Genomic DNA, 18,139 nt, shown 5'->3' with positions numbered 1-18,139 from the left:
TTTATGTATGGGATGCAAGAGGCTACCTCACCATGACGGTGGTATAATATTGGCAGTAAAAGCCTGACTGAACATTGGAGTAAGGATCAATGCCCAGAAAGGTTGGGCTTCCTTGAATAAACAGAACAGATGGGGCTCCCATCCATTCGGGATGGGAGCCCCATCAGATCTCAGCTTCCTGAGGGTTAACTGCAGTTGTGCCTTAGGCAGCCAATGTGGTTCTGAAGGGCATTGAAATTGACAAGTTAAAGAAGTGCATTCCAGTCTAGGCAGGGCAGGCAGCATGTTCCTTACTTCCTGGTCCCCTGAGAGTGCTGCCATAATAAAAGTTGACAATTCTGCTTCCAAAATTCCTGCATTATGATGGCTAATTCTCCCGTTTGCAAGGGAATTCATTTCAACCCATAAGCTATTTTTCATTTTGCATGTGTGAAAAAGCTTCTACCAACTTGGGTCTGGTAGGACCGCTTAGCAGACGAAATGTTGTTCTTATATTGTAGTCTTAAGGCAAAGATTTGTTGTCTGGAATCGTAGAGGCAGTTGAGACATACTCCCGGAACTGTCTGATGGCCTTGGGTAGATTTCTTTTTCGAGCTGAAGTGCATTGGTAAACCATGTGGCCCCTCCCTTTGTGGTTTGACAATTTTTTGCCCTGGCTGCTGCAAAGCGACTCTGTCATAGTTAAGATCTCTCAGAAGTGTATAAAATGAGAATCCTATTCGGGGTAATACTGTCATACAAAATTGAGTACCAAACGAATTAAGAACTCGGTTTCTACTCCTTTCCATGTCAAACGCCTTAGGTTTTAGGCGCTTGGAGTGATCATTTGCATGAAGCACTCTGGGAGGATTTAAAAGCAGTTCGATGTGATACTCACTGCCCCACACAAAGGCAAATACTCCCCCAAGAGGGTCCGCATCCAGTCAGACACAACTTAGCCACATAACAAGTCTCACTTTGACCATTGCAACAGTAAACATAAAAGTAAGGGGGATCATCTCAACACTAAAACATAACAACTGGTAACTTTATGCATCAAACATTGTTGCTTTGGATTCCATAGTCCCAGGAACGCTTTCACCTCCATCTATGCAATGTCAGACAGACTTCACATAAACACTGTAAGGAAATTCCTCCTTGGCATGGTTACCCCGTAACTTTTTGCCTTTGCTGATGCTAAGTTTTGATTGAAAGTGTACTGGGACCCTGCTAACCAGGCCCCAGCACCAGTGTTCTTTCCCTAAACTGTACCTTTGCTTCCACGATTGGCACAGCCCTGGCACTCAGATAAGTTCCTTGTAACTGGTACCCCTGGTACCAAGGGCCCTGATGCTAGGGAAGGTCTTTAAGGGCTGCAGCATGTCTTATGCTGGGGGGGACAGAAGTAGGCACACAAAACACACCCTTAGCGGCACAGGGGCGGCCGGGTGCAGTGTGCAAAGCAGGTGTTGAGTCTTATATAGGAAACAATGGAGGGACCCGGGGGTCACTCCAGGGGTACAGGCAGGCACAGGGGGGCTTCTCGGGACAGCCACCACCTGGGCTAGGCAGAGGGTCGCCTGGGGGTCACTCCTGCACTGAAGTTTGGTTCCTTCTGGTCCTGGGGGCTGCGGGTGCAGTGCTTGGTCCAGGCGTCGGGTCCCTTGTTCCAGGCAGTCGCGGTCAGGGGGAGCCTCTGGATTCTCTCTGCAGGCGTCGCTGTGGAAGTCCAGGGAGGTCGTCTCGGGCTACTCACGGAGTCGCAATTGCCGGGGAGTCCTTCCCGTGGTGTTGGTTCTCTGGATCTCGAGCCGGGGACGTCGGGTGCAGAGTGTGAAGTCTCACGCTTCCGGCGGGAAGAGTGAGTTCTTTGAAAGTTGCTTCTTTGTTGCAAAGATGTTGCTGTTTTTGCAGAGCCGCTGCTCATAGGAGTTTCTTGGTCTCGGGGGTCAGGGCAGTCCTCTGAGGCTTCAGAGGTCGCTGGTCCCTATTGGATGCGTCGCTGGTTGCAGGTTTTTGACTCAAGAGACAGGCCGGTAGGGCTGGGGCCAAAGCAGATGTTGTCGTCCATCGTCTCTGCAGGCTTGTAGGTCAGCAGTCCTTCTTTGTAGTTCAGGTTGCAGGAATCTCATTTCCTGGGATCTGGGGTGCCCCTAAATATTAATTTAGGGGTGTGCTTAGGTCTGGGAGGGCAATAGCCAATGGCTACTGTCCTTGAGGGTGGCTACACCCTCGTTGTGCCTCCTCCATTTGGGGAGGGGGGCACATCCCTAATCCTAGGGTGATCCTCCAAACTCAAGATGGAGTATTTCTAAAGGCATTGGTCACCTCAGCTCAGGACACCTTAGGGGCTGTCCTGACTGGTGGGTGACTCCTCTTTGCTTTTCTCATTATCTCCTCCAGCCTTGCCGCCAAAAGTGGGGCCAGTAGCCGGAGGGGCGGGCATCTCCACTAGCTGGGATGCTCTGGGGCGCTGTAACAAAAGGGGTGAGGCTTTGAGGCCCACCATCAGGTGTTACAGTTCCTGCGGGGGGAGAAGCACCTCCACCCAGTACAGGCTTTGTTCCTGGCCACAGAGTGACAAAGGCACTCTCCCCATGTGGCCAGCAACATGTCTGGTGGGTGGCAGGCTGGCAGAAACTGGTGAGCCTACACTAGAAGTCGGATTGGTATTCAGGGGGCATCTCTAAGATTCCCTCTGGGTGTATGTTACAATAAGTTGCACACTGGCATCAGTGTGCATTTATTGAGCTGAGAAGTTTGATACCACACTTCCCAGATTTCAGTGTAACCATTATGGAGCTGTGTAGTTCATGTTTGACAAACTCCCAGACCATATACTCTTATGGCTACCCGCACTTACAATGTCTAAGGTTTTTCTTAGACACTGTAGGGGCATAGTGCTCATGCACATATGCCCTCACCTGTGGTATAGTGCACACTGCCTTAGGGCTGTAAGGCCTGCTAGAGGGGTGACTTACCTATGCCAAAGGCAGTGTGAGGTTGGCATGGCACTCTGAGGGGAGTGCCATGACGACTTAGTCTTTTTCTCCCCACCAGCACACAAGCTATGAAGCAGTGTGCATGTGCTGAGTGAGGGGTCCCCAGGGTGGCATAAGCCATTCTGCAGCCCTTAGAGACCTTCCCTGGCATCAGGGCCCTTGGGTACCAGGGGTACCAGTTACAAGGGACTTATCTGAGTGCCAGGGCTGTGCCAATTGTGGAAGCAAAGGTACAGTTTAGGGAAAGAACACTGGTGCTGTGGCCTGGTTAGCAGGGTCCCAGCACACTTTCAATCAAAACTTAGCCTCAGCAAAGGCAAAACGTTAGGGCCACTTCAGCCATGTGCTAACTTCACAGTAATTGATGGCATTCTGCTTTTTGACAAGCTGCACGTCCATGCACAAAGTACTTTCCTTAAATGTCAGATGTGCTCTTTAGACAATTAAAAATATTTTTACTTTTTGAAGAAAAACTTACCTTAAAATTTGTGCTTCAGGCAATCGTTATTTAGGCAGAATCGTTGTTTAGACAGTAGTTGTTCAGTACTTTGTTGTAGAGACTTTTTAGTTGTTTAGAGGTAGTGGGTTAGGCAAGTAGTTGTTTAGGACCTAGTTGTTCAGGATGTTTCCCTCACCGGTCATCACTTGGCGTGGAGGAATGTAGGACCGCCTTCCAACTTTCCTCTCTGCATTTTCATTACTTCTCCAGTGCAGCCATCCTCCAAATTATGCAGTAGACTTCAAATTAGCAGGGTATTTACCCTCTGCGCTGCATTCCTAGGTGCCTTCCAACTTCAGGCTGCTGCAGACTATCAGCAGACCTGGCATATGTAGTGAGAGACGTTCGGGGCATCGTCTATCTGCATGTCTTGCTTCCCCAAGTCCGTAGACCTGCTTCAGTTTCATGAATCTAGCCTTTAGCATTTAATTTGTGGGTGCCTACCTAGGAACGCCCCCTCACCAGCACACGTCCCCTCAGCTCAATCTCTAATCAATCAATCAGCTTCTCTCAGCAGTCAGGGACAGCGATTCACCACAATAGATTCACATGTCATATAGTTTACGAAAAAACAGGATTTATGCCCAAAGCACACCTGCATCAACAAAGTACTGGACAACCTAGCATACACAACTTTACTCTTCCCCAATGCAACAAGCATAAAGACACAGTGTAAATGAGTATAACTAAATAAGGTACGGAATCAGACAGGTTCAAACTATTTGTATTACACAAAAATGGTCCTCTTTATTATCAAACTCTATCATTCGTCTGCCTCCTACGACACTATAAATCCTGTTCAACACCCACATCTGCTTTTCTTCTCAAAATACACTTCCTGTTTACACAAAAGAATGGGAATAGACAACGAAAACAGAGAAATCTCCATGTTTCCTGCCTCCTTTCACACTGTAGGTGCACGTCAGTCTCTGGGTCTTTTCGTCTCACACCCGGGATAATTTTTGAGGAAATGTATTTAGGCATTGATAAACACAATAATAAAAATAGATGTATTGGGCTGTGAACAAACACACTAGTAGTGAACATGTAAAGCTTAATCTTAAAACAAGGTCCAAGCCTACAGGCTTTGTCAGCTCTTATTCATGCCTCTCCTTTCTCCGTCTCCTCAGCGAACTCCCACTCATCTATTAACCTACGTTTGTTTTGAGCGGAGAGCAGAGGGTTGTTATGTTGGGAGATAAACATAACTGCTAACACTTCCTTCCAGCTGCTGAGGAAATCGTGTCCCATTGCTGCCCTCCAGACAGACATAAACCATGCCAAGTTTGAGTGAGTGTCTATCCTTGTGTTAATCTGATCTGCTGGGCAGTCAGCCTTTTGTACACCACAAACATTTCTTTTCTTTGCAGAGTACCACCACCTGCACGGGTTGGCAGCAAGAGGACCACGGGCCATTGCCAGGAAATACCAGCATGATCCTGGCTGCCATGTGCTTTCTAGAGAACGTAGGCTGCTGTCCCAAGTAGTGAAGATGTTGCACTTGTGAGCTAAATTTATAGTTAAATTCAAAGTAGGTTTCTACAATCACATGACCAGATTGGATAATTATTGCTACCTCTGAGTTATATATATATATATATATATATATATATATATATATATATATATATATATTATTTTTTTGTATAGCGCTCGCTATGTGATGCAACAGGATCACCCGCAAAAGCTTGGAAAATGTCAGCCCAAATTACGAATCACACTCTGCCCAATTTTCTCGGATGCATGAGCACCAGACTTGACTTTACCAACTAGAAATTCTGGTAGGTAATACCACTTGAGGTTCGGCTGCAAAACAAGCCAGACCTAGGCACAGAAACGTTTTTCACTGGCAAGGAGGGGAGCATGCAATGCCCCACCCTGCAGGGACTACTGTTCCCCTTCCTTCTTCACCCTTCCTGCTGCTTTCTCTCCACCCTACTCCACACAGACCACCCTGCACACATTCACGATCTGTTTAGAGTAGGTGGTAAATGTGTGTTAAACCCCTCAGAATAGGGAATACCATGCAGCATACTGTCCGATAATTACACATTTATTCCCCTTGTCAAGGGGTTTGACTTGTAATTGCACTCGACTGGTAGGGTGATGTTGTGTATGCTTAGTTTGCACCCCACTAGTACCCTGTAACCCATAATTAGAGCCTGAGAAGTAAAAAAGCAACAAAAAAGGGAGGAGAACTGAAATCAAACGTTTAGACAGGGTTAGAATAGTATTAGTTTAATGGCGTAACTCAGGGTTACACAAACCGTAGGCCCTTGTGTTGTATTGCAGAGCATTGTATTGCATGGCTATTGTAGAACACTTCCAGGACCAAACAGATCCTTAGTGGGGATAAGGGAGCTCTAAAGTCCTGAATGCAGTTTGTGTGGGGCACAATTCAATGTTACAGTTATTGCATTGATTAAAGTGCTTATAATTTCATGCAGCCCAGTTCATAGCATGACCATTAACACACTGAGGGGGTCATTCCGACCCTGGCGGTCATGGACCGCCAGGGCCAGGGACCGCGGAAGCACCGCCAACAGGCTGGCGGTGCTTCCTGGGCCATTCTGACCGCGGTGGTAAAGCTGCGGTGAGAAAAGGGCAACCTGCGGTTTCCCGCCGGTTTACCCCTGGCCCAAGGAATCCGCCATGGCGGCGCTGCTTGCAGCACCGCCATGGGGATTCCGACCCCCTTCCCGCCATCCTGGTCCTGGCGGTAAATACCGCCAGGAACAGGATGGCAGGAACGGGTGTCGTGGGGCCCCTGGGGGCCCCTGCACTGCCCATGCCACTGGCATGGGCAGTGCAGGGGCCCCCTCACAGGGCCCCATAATGATTTTCAGTGTCTGCAAAGCAGACACTGAAAATCGCGACGGGTGCCACTGCACCCGTCGCACACCAGCAACTCCGCCGGCTCCATCGTTGCTGGGCCTTTCCTGCTGGGCCGGTGGGCGGCCTTTTGGCGGTCGCCCGCCGGCCCAGCGGGAAAGCCAGAATGGCCACTGCGGTCTTTTGACCGTGGTGCGGTCATTCGGCGGTAACCTCATTCGTCTTTCTTCCACCATCCCAAAATTCCTGCCTATTTATCTCACTCTTTTCATCTCTCCTTTCACAATTTGTCACTATTTTCCTATCTTTCTCCTCCTTGTTCATGCTCCTTTTTGCCGCCTTTCTCCCTCTTGCTCTTGGTCAAAGTCTGATGATGAAAAATGTGTCCTGGCCCATGAAAATTATACTAAAAAATCAACAAAAAGTGGAGAGATAGAAACAAAATAGGTTCACTCACCTTCTTGTTACAACAGTCGAAAAAATCTAAAGGGAATGAAACCAACTATCCAGAGTCTCATCAAAAATGTTTTTGGAGGCCCTCACCCACCAGTTACTACCAGGCGTGTCTCTCCCCCCCACCCCGCCAACAGCAGAGCTGCAAACCTTGTACCAAAAACCGCTAATAAACTAAACTAAATATCGTTGTTTGGTAAAAAGGGCGGGGCCACCGACTGTGACAAGCAATGAAGGGGACTTCCCATGTCACAGTCCCGACCCGCGCATGCGCTGCCCCGCCCCACTCCCCCACTCATGCGCACGCTGTCCACTCCTCTTTAGCACTGTGAGCTGCTCCTGGTTTCTACCAGTGGTGTAAATGCTCTCCACTGGTGTGCTCATAGAGGACCGTATTGTCATCGGGTCCAATACCTGGGCATGGGTATTCCAGGTAGATAACACCTCTGTCAGTAAGGAGAGTATCTGCGTGTAGAAAAACAGAGGGGTCTGTAGGGGTTGTTAAAATTGCTTTCACAATGGCGTGTGAGATGTGAAGGATTGATAACGTATCTCCCAGTTTCTTAACCTTGCCCCTATTCCACTTTTTATTAAAGTGATATGCTTCAGTATCATAGGTAATTTTAACTTGCTACAAGAGTAATAGTAGCCACGCAGCCTAAAGATCTTCAAGTATACAAACTTAACCAATTAAAGATTATGCAAATTAGGGATGTCCCATCGTGGTGTTGCCAGGGGCATAGCTATCGTTAGTGCATTAGGTACTGAGGTACCAGGACCCAGAGGTGTGAGCAGCACATTACATCCCAGTTTTAAAAGCTACTGTTTGGCTGGGCATGGGTGGGATCAGTGATGTTAGGGTGTACCTTGAACTACTATTATGGGCCAGTACTCACTGCCTGCTGTTGCTTCTCCCCACTCATTGCCTGCACACCCTTCACTTACTGCCGGAAGAACCTCTTCCCACTCACAGCTTTCACAGTATTTCTATCCGCTCACCGTTTCTACAATACTTCTCTCTACTCACTGCATTCACAGCTCTTCTTTCCACACACTGTCTCAACAAATATTTGCCCCACTCACTGGTTGAACAGCTATTTGCTCCACTCAATGCTTTCACATTACTTCTTCACTCACTGTCTCCACAGCTCGTCTTCCCACTGACTGCCTTGATAGTACTTCTCTTCACTTTCCATCTCCACAATACTTTGTTTCCACTCACTGCCTGGAGAGTGCTTCTCTCTATTCGCTTTCTCTACAATACTTCATTCCACTCATGCCTGGAGAGTACATCTTATCATCTCCACTGTGCTTCTCTCCACTCACATTCTCCCCTCTCACTGCCTCCACTGTGCATTTTTCCACTCACTGTCTGCACAGCACTTCTCTTCACTCACTCCCTGCACAGTATCTCCCTCCACTCACTGCCTCAACACAGTTTATCCTCCCTCTAATATACTTCTCCCCACTCAAACCCTTCACAGTACTTCTTCACAGTCAACTCCAGCACTGTAGTTCTCTCCACTCACTGCCTGTACATTTTTCTCTCCTCTTACTACCTTCACAGTACTTTTTGTCTTCCCTCTCTGCCTGCACAGTATGTCTTGCCGCACACTACCTGCACATTTGCTTCTTTCCACTCTCTGCCTGTGCCGTACTGCTCTCCATGTAGTGCCTGCACAGTACTTCTTCCCATTCACTATCAGCACAATCCATTCCCTTCCTCCAGGGTACATCTCTACATTCACTGCCTGCAGAATACCTCTCTACACTCACTGCCTGCATGGTGCTTGTCTCCACTTACTATCTCCACAAACTTCCTTCCACTCACTGCCTGCAAATTAATCTCTCCACTCACTACCTATACTGTACTTCTATCCACTCGCTGGCTACACAGTACTTTACTCCAGTCGCTGCCTACAGAGTACACATCTCCACTCACTGCCTGCACAGTACTTCTCTTCTCAGTCTGTGCCTGCATGGTACTTCTTCTCTCACACTGCTCTTCACTCACAGCCTCCACAGTACTTCTCTCCACATGCATGGCGCTTCTCTCCACTCCCGGCCTCCACAGTACTTCTCTTCACCTGCATAGTGTTTCTCTCCACTCGCTGCCTCCACAGCACTTTGCACCACTCACAGCCTGCACAGAATTACTCTCAGTCCACTGTATGCACAGAAGGTCTCTCCCCTTACTGTCTCAACGGCACTAATCTGTACTCAGTGTCACAACAGTACTTCTCTCCACTCACAACCTCCACAGTATTTCTCTCTACTCAGTCTCTATAATACTTCTTGCTACTCACTGCCTGCAAAATACTTCCCTCTACTCCCTGCTTGCACAATACTTCTCTCCACTCCCTTCCTCTTCAGTATGTCTACCCATTCCCTGTCTCAGCAAAACGTCTCTCCACTCATTGCCTGCACAGTACATTTCTACACTCACGCCTACACAGCACTTCTCACTACTCACTGCTTGCATGGATCTTCTCTCCACTCACTGTCTCCGCAAAAGTTTTCTCCGCTCACTGCCTGCACAGTACTTTTCTCCACTAACTTCCTGTCCCTGTTGTGCTACGCAGATACGTTTTTGGAGTTCAGAGGAATGGGTTGGCAGGGTGACTGTTTAAGTTCTTTCGATTATGAATGAGCAGATCCATTGGAGGGCAGGTTCCTGGGTGCTGGCCCTTTGCAGTGGTCTGATCAGGATAGGGTAGGATACTGTGTCAAATGCCACGGAAAGATCAAGTAGGATGAGGGCTACAGTTTCTCCTCTTCTTGGATCATCCACTTGTTTTCTGTTGCTGCAATAAGAGCTGTGCATGTCCTGTGTTTGGTGAAGTATCTGTTGGTGGCATTCTCCAGGACCTTGGCTAGGTTTGGGTAGGAGGGATATTGGTCGGTAGTGTTGGAAATTGGCTGGGTTTGGTTTCATCCTGTGCAATTCAGGTAGCAGATGAGTATTTCTTTCTCCTGTTTTACACACAAGGTCAATAATTTGTCTTTATGGTGCATGAGACTAGAGCATGGGTGGCAGACAGAAGCTACATGAAAGTACGTTTTGGGTTCGAGGCTCCAAGGGGACCTCAACCTGAGCCAAGCCAGGCATCTGGTGCAAACCTGGTTCAAATCTTCAGTGGGTCATCCCTCTCTAGAGGGCACAGAATTCTCCATATCCAATTGATAGTGAACTTAGGGAGCAGGAATCAGGCTTAGTTACCCTCAGCATTGCAAGTCAGCTACTTAGAGCCATCTAATGTTATCACCGTACAGATGCACTGGCTTGGTGTTAAAGTGTTAGTAGGGATGTAGGAGGCCGTGCTTAATTTGTAAAACAATAAGCATAGGAGCCTAATTTTTTTCTTAAGACCCTACCACAGTAATGCCAAATGCCAGGGCTTCAGAATACCAGTGCTGCTTACTCTTGATACATTTCCATGCCTCATCCTTCCACCTCCCTACACATCTTGTCTTCTTATCCCACTCTTGTAGGATCTTTTTTATCTTTCTACCTTAGTCACTGTTTTCTTATCTTACTCTTCCTCTTTTCTCTCTTGTCTGCCTTTCACGCTGTTGCTCTGGGTAGAAGTCTGATGATGAAAGCAGTTCTGGTCTTTAAATATGAGTGCCAGTACCCAGCACCTGCAGCCACCAGCACAATTTAAGAACTAACGGCAAGAGTGGCCCAAATTAATTGGCATTGGTAGGCAGGAGGCACAGGCAAATTATGTCATTTATGTGCCACTCACAAATGGCCTATCCATCTGAAAGTCTTTGAGATAAGTAAGGGCAGTTAGTCTTCAGGCCTGTGATAGACTGCTAGAGTCTGTGGAAGACAAAGCCACAACTTAGGACTGTGCCTCTGAAATATAAGTAAGCCTATATCAGATTTGGTCACAAGTCAGGTGTGTGACAAGTTATTTATCTGCTGCACTGTTATATTATGTTAATATTTTTCAACGCTAACATTGATTGCCCAGTAGCATCATAGCACTAGTAGCAGCCAACACTTAATATACAAATAGAGAGGCTTTCAGTGTTGTTTAAAATCTAAGAACTCCCACATAGTCCGAGGAACAGTACACCATTTCTATGCTGCACGATAAGGATTGTGTGCCAAACTGTGCCCCTTTGAGCCACGGTGCCACCATCAGACAGAGGCGGGGAGTACATCAGTGTCATCAGCTTGTGTGGTGAGACCAATAGACTGCCATACCTTTAACATTATTCTGAATCTGTATTGACAAAAAACGTACCCTTGTTGCCAAAACAGGTCTGGGTAGGTGCAAATTGTGTCTGGGTTTGACACTTTGTCAAACTGCCCTAGTAAATACATACAATATACATAAATGGGTGCCTCCGACCACTCCTTTCAGTCACTGGCTTTCTTCAACAAACCCTTGCTTGAAATGTTGTAAATCACGCCACAAATCAGTCCAGTGGACTATTCATTTGTCACATAATGCTATTGGCTGTTTGGGCATACCTTCCACCTCCATTTGAGTGCTTCCATTGAACTGCTTCAGGGAGCACTTTGCAACTACAACCCTCTCTGCCTGGCATACCAGCATACAATTCATTCAGATGCATTGTGGTACATGCAGTGCATGACAACACTCACTTTAGTTGAGTGTCTTTAGTATTTGCCATTGTTGGGGCAGCCTGTGCCGTGTATCTCTGAACACGTTTCAGGATACGTGTCCTTCAGTAAAGAGTAACTTTTTTAATTTGTGGGTGCTGGCAATGCTGCTCATAGTCTTCTCAGGTCTCTGCACCACTTCCAGACCGCTTGTCCATCCCACTGAGCTTGTAAGCCAAATAACTTAAGAAGGAGCCAATAAAAAAATGAGGGGAGGATGTACACTACCTGACATACCACAATGGGTTGACAATCTCAATTAAATGCTCCGCCCCCACCAGCCCTGCCAAGCTTCCCAGGTCCATGTGTGAGGTGCTGCTCCAACCCATGTTTTTTTTTCCTTTGAATTCTCGGAATTATAGCCTTGTATATCCCATTATAAAATTGGACAAGTTGCAGAATTTAAAAAAAAACCTGGACAGGAGCAGCACATCACACATGGACTTGTGAAACGTGGAAACTATGTTCCTCCCTTTTATGAAGCCTTTAGGTGACCACCTCCTCCACTTATTGGGAGTCTTATACAAGCCAGAAAATGCATGGAGGAGACTGTATCTATGACAGATAGAGCAGGCAGTCATTGCTGTGTCTTTCCAATCTCCTTTGTATTTCGTTGTATCTGCTTCAAAGCCCAGCTGCTTCGGATCCGTATCAGTAGCATCTTATGATTCCAGCCTGTCAGTCCTGGCCTCTCTTAAGCACCTGCAGCTTCCTCAGTATGGAGACCTCCTATCTCATGAGGCAGAGAAGTGCAGTCAACAACTCTGTTTCATGATATCTAGAAAATCCTAGATTCTTGTTGCTGTCAGCTGAGATCTGCAGCTCAGTCCACAGTCCTTCAATTGCCACCTTAAGGGAAGATAACACGGACCCACTAGTGTCTGTGAGAGTACCGAGACACAATCTTTGCGCTGCCCAGTAGTCAAGCAGGGAAGGGGCACTAGATCTGTATGCCTACGTTAATATATGTGTGAAGGTGTGTGTGATCTTGCATGTATGACTGATAAGGTGTGACTTTCAGTGAGCATATTCTCAGTGCTCAATTTGAGCTGGTAGTATATGGTGGGGCACACTGGCACTCATTTTTGGGAACTGGCACTTATTTTTCTTCATTAGACATTTATCACTCGCAAGAGGTAGAAAAACATAAAATGGAAAAGAAGGAGGAACAGAAGAATATACTCTTGGCAACTCTGGTTGAGCCTGGCACGATCATTTCCCATTCTTGCCAAAATATGGGCATTCTGGACATCATTCTGTCTAAGCCTGGTGACAATTGCCCATCCATTACATATTGGGCCTTTTTTAGAACGTGTGGCTATCCCTGGTGTAATCGAATATCTTTGACATTATTGACATTTTTAAATCATTCTAGCTAACTCTGGCATTGTAGTGATTCACTATTAACATTACCAAACTGTAGGCATTCCTGGAAACTTTCTAGCCACTGTTTAGGTGCCAGTAATCCGTCGTAGCCATCCTTTACAACATCTTATACCACAGTTTCCTTGGTATATGAGTGACTCCTTTTTAGGGACTGGACACTGAGATGGTCTGATGAGCGCTATTCCTCATTACCTCAGGAAACAGCGACTACACCCAGTAGCCATAGTGGTGCCCTTCACTTAATATTACATGTGAAATGTGCCTAGAGTCTCTTAAGAGGGTCCCATGTAGGAGAAAAAGTAAAGGGAAAAATAAAGCTCTGTGGCAATCTTGTAGCTCTGACTGAAGATGGAGATTAATACAGAAGTTAATAGAAGTTATAGCTTACCCGACATCAGGGAAAAGGAAAGAGCCATGCAGGGACATCCAGAAGTAGACTGAGTAAGTTCCAATCAGAAGAAGCACAAATTAGGGACAAAAATGGAAGCAAGAGTGCGAAGAATTCACTGAAAATTAAATGCACAAATGCGTTGTTGTGCATCCATTAGTTGAAAATTCCTCTTTATGTATGCTTTGAACAAGAACTGACAGCACAAAGAATGTCTCGACTTCAGCTTCAGAACTTTAGATAGAAGTCTGCCAGATCACCATCTTGTGTAGGGCACTTTATATGGCTTGTTCACACATTTTTCCTTAACTCAGGGTGTTGCTTTGGCAAATAATGATGAAGCACAAGTTTGGCGTCCTTTGGCCAGTGCTGAACTCTTCAGCCCTGCTGTTCCCTTCTCACTCGATACTCCATGTGACTGGATCGGCGGCTCCTCCGCTAAGGTTGAGGAGCATCACCCCACTGCTCTGAGCAGTGCAAGCAAGGAAAAATAAAATGATAATAACAAAATGTTATTATCATTTTAGTTTTCAGTACGAAGCCAGGTTAGAGCAGGGCGCGGCTGGGCTGTGTGACAGAGAGGAGGGGTACGTGCACCACGTGGTGGACCGGCCAAAGAGACATGGGCACTTAGCATTTCTCCACCTGGCTGTGTTGCACAGCTGGGTGGAGAACGTGCACAGGCTCCCACTCACTGTCTGAGTGCCGAACCAGGCTGCACAGACTAATCACAACGCTGCTGTCATGCTGATGACAACAGTGTTGTGATTGGCTTAGGAGAGTCTGGGAGCCTCTGTGCTGCAGGGAGTCAGGAAGAGGATGGAGAAGAGACGGAATCCGTAGTGAGGAGAGACAGAACCTGACGGAACAGTTAAGTGCTCTTTTTTTTTTCCATCGCTCCGCCACTCTTGTTCCGTAGCAGCCAACACTGTTTGGCTTTCTGAACACTACTCTCGGTGACTGCGAATGTAGAAAAGCCACAGCCATTTAGGCATCACTGATGCTTAACAATGTATTGTGCCTAGTGTCCAGCAACATGCGGGCTATTTGTGTTAGGAGTTCTTGCTAACCATTTGCAATCTCTGGTAAGCTCTTGCCACAGACTTAATACCCATCTGTAGGAAGTTGGCTCTGTATGTACTATTTCACACTGAGAAATAGCATGCACAGAGTCCAAGGGTTCCCCTTAGAGGTAAGATAGTGGCAAAAAGAGATAATTCTAATGCTCTATTTTGTGGTAGTATGGTCGAGCAGTAGGCTTATCAGAGGGTAGTGTTAAGCATTTGTTGTACACACACAGGCAATAAATGGGGAACACACACTCAAAGACAATTCCAGGCCAATAGGTTTTTGTATAGAAAAATATCTTTTCTTAGTTTATTTTAAGAACCACAGGTTCAAGATCTACAAACAATACTTTAAATGAAAGGTATTTCACTTAGGAACTTTAGGAACTTTGAATTAGCAAAATAGCATATACAGTTTTCACACAAATGGCAATAAGCTATTTTAAAACTATTTCAATTTTCAACAGTTCCTGGGGGAGGTAAGTTTTTGTTAGTTTTGCAGGTAAGTAAACCACCTACAGGGTTAAAAGTTGGGTTCAAGGTAGCCCACCGTTGGGGGTTCAGAGCAACCCCAAAGTTACCACACCAGCAGCCGAGGGCCGGTCAGGTGCAGAGGTCAAAGTGGTGCCCAAAACGCATAGGCTTCAATGGAGAAGGGGGTGCCCCGGTTCCAGTCTGCCAGCAGGTAAGTACCCGCGTCTTCGGAGGGCAGACCAGGGGGGTTTTGTAGGGCACCGGGGGGACACAAGTCAGCACAAAAAGTACACCCTCAGCGGCACGGGGGCGGCCGGGTGCAGTGTGTAAACAGGCGTTGGGTTCACAATAGGATTCAATGGGAGACCAAGGGGTCTCTTCAGCGATGCAGGCAGGCAAGGGGGGGGGCTCCTCGGGGTAGCCACCACCTGGGCAATGGAGAGGGCCACCCGGGGGTCGCTCCTGCACTGGAGGTTGGATCCTTCAGGTCCTGGGGGCTGCGGGTGCAGTGTCCTTACCAGGCGTCGGGTCTTTGAAGCAGGCAGTCGCGGTCAGGGGGAGCCTCTGGATTCCCTCTGCAGTCGTCGCTGTGGGGACTCAGGGGGGTCAACTCTGGCTACTCACGGGCTCGCAGTCGCCGGGAGTCCTCCCTGTAGTGTTGGTTCTCCACAAGTCGAGCCGGGGCATCGGGTGCAGACTGCCAAGTCTCGAGCTTCCGGCGGGAAACGTGTTGTTTTCCAAAGTTGCTTCCTTGTTGCAAAGTTGCAGTCTTTGTGGAGCAGAGCCGCTGTCCTCAGGAGTTCTTGGTCCTTTTAGATGCAGGGTAGTCCTCTGAGGCTTCAGAGGTTGCTGGACCCTGTGGAACGCGTCGCTGGAGCAGGTCTTTTGAAGTGGGGAGACAAGCCGGTAGAGCTGGGGCCAAAGCAGTTGGTGTCTCCGTCTTCTCTGCAGGTTTGTCAACTCAGCAGTCCTTCTTCATCTTAGGTTGCAGGAATCTATCTTGCAGTGTTCTGGGAGCCCCTAAATACTCAATTTAGGGGTGTGTTTAGGTCTGGGGTTTAGTAGCCAATGGCTACTAGCCCTGAGGGTGGCTACACCCTCTTTGTGCCTCCTCCCTGAGGGGAGGGGGGCACATCCCTATCCCTATTGGGGGACTCCTAAAAGTCAGAGTCACCTCAGTCAGGACACCTTAGGGGCTGTCCTGACTGGCCAGTGACTCCTCCTTGTTTTTCTCATTATCTCCTCCGGCCTTGCCACCAAAAGTGGGGCCGTGGTAGGAGGGGGCGGGCAACTCCACTAGCTGGAGTGCCATGGGGTGCTGTAACAAAGGGGGTGAGCCTTTGAGGCTCACCGCCAGGTGTTACAGTTCCTGCAGGGGGAGGTGAGAGGCACCTCCACCCAGTACAGGCTTGTTACTAGCCACATAGTGACAAAGGCACTCTCCCCATGTGGCCAGCAACATGTCTGGTGTGTGGCAGGCTGCTAAAACTAGTCAGCCCACACTGGTAGTCGGATATGGTTTCAGGGGGCATCTCTAAGATGCCCTCTGGGGTGTATTTCACAATAAAATGTACACTGGCATCAGAGTGCATTTATTGTGCTGAGAAGTTTGATACCAAACATCCCAGTTTTCAGTGTAGCGATTATGGTGCTGTGGAGTTTGTGTATGACAGACTCCCAGCCCATATACTCTTATGGCTACCCTGCACTTACAATGTCTAAGGTTTTGCTTAGACACTGTAGGGGCATAGTGCTCATGCACTTACGCCCTCACCTATGGTATACTGCACCCTGCCTTAGGGCTGTAAGGCCTGCTAGAGGGGTGACTTATCTATACCTGTGAGGTTGGCATGGCACCCTGAGGGGAGTGTCATGTCGACTTAGTCATTTTATCCCCACCAGCACACACAAGCTGGCAAGCAGTGTGTCTGTGCTGAGTGAGGGGTCTCCAGGGTGGCATAAGACATGCTGCAGCCCTTGGAGACCTTCCCTGGCATCAGGGCCCTTGGTACCAGGGGTACCAGTTACAAGGGACTTACCTGGGTGCCAGGGTTGTGCCAATTGTGGAGACAATGGTACATTTTAGGTGAAAGAACACTGGTGCTGGGGCCTGGTTAGCAGGGTCCCAGCACACTTCTCAGTCAAGTCAGCATCAGTATCAGGCAAAATGTGGGGTAATTGCAACAGGGAGCCATTTCCTTACACCATCCATGACATATTGTGGGATTTCTTGACAAAAGTATGTCTCATTGCCTATATTGATAAAACCTGAGACCTGAGCATGTACGATAAGTAAGATTGTAATAACTTCTCTGCTTTTCTCATCTAACAAGGCATTTGCAAATGGAGCAGTAGCATTTCTGTATCAGGATTGTGTGATTGTAGGACATCTGATTGTTCCATGCTACCCCTTTCCAAGAAGGTTCTCAGACATAATTATGGGAGTGGGAGTTTACTTGGAAGAGTTAAGCATGAATGGAAGAGAAATAAAGAAGTGAAGATGGATGTTTTAAACTTTTTGAAAAATGTGAGGCCCTGTGATATTGCACACACAGATTATTTTCAGCTGCCTGTAATACATTTCGCCCAGTTACCAATTTATATGGAGATTGTACTGAAATATGCACAATTTTTCCACAATTATTTCAGACCCTTCTTTGAATAGGTAAACCTCCGACAATCCTGCGGAGGATGAGACTTAGCTAAAAGTATTGAAGTATTTCATAAGTGTCCCTTAAGAACCTCTGAAATTCAACCAATATATGTGGAAATCGTGTCTTAAAATGCACAATTTTGCTCCGCTTTTCAAGCATTCATTTCAAGAGATTCCATCCTCTCCATAATCTTCTCTAGAGGATGTTGGACTTTCTCAGTTTGATCACTCACCCAGTGCATTTTAGGGCACTTATTTAAACTCATCACTTTCAGAGTTCACCAGCCGCCACTGAAGGGAATAGAGACATTTCTTCTCAGGCAAGCTGACTAACATGTCAGTCATCTTCAACCAGGAGTAACGCTGGGGCTCATTTACAAGCCCCTTGCGCCACTGGTGCGTCACATTTTATATAGGAAAAAGTGACGCACCGGTGACGCAAGAGAATTGTAAATTAGTGCCTCTGGCCCGTATTTATACTTTTTTTAGCGCCGCATTTGCGCCGCTTTTTGACGCAAAACGGCGCAAACCTACAAAATACAATGGCCCGTATTTATACTTTGTTTGCGCCGCATTTGCGTCGTTTTTTGACGCAAAAACGGCGCAAACTTGCAAAATACCATTGTATTTTGTAGGTTTGCGCCGTTTTGCGTCAAAAAGCGGCGCAAATGCGGCGCTAAAAAAAGTATAAATACGGGCCCAATGGTATTTTGCAAGTTTGCGCCGTTTTTGCGTCAAAAAACGACGCAAATGCGGCGCAAAAAAAG

This window comes from Pleurodeles waltl, chromosome 7 (genome assembly GCF_031143425.1).
Source record: "Pleurodeles waltl isolate 20211129_DDA chromosome 7, aPleWal1.hap1.20221129, whole genome shotgun sequence".
NCBI classification, from domain to species: Eukaryota; Metazoa; Chordata; class Amphibia; order Caudata; family Salamandridae; genus Pleurodeles; species Pleurodeles waltl.
Note: the sequence above shows the minus strand (reverse complement) of the source record.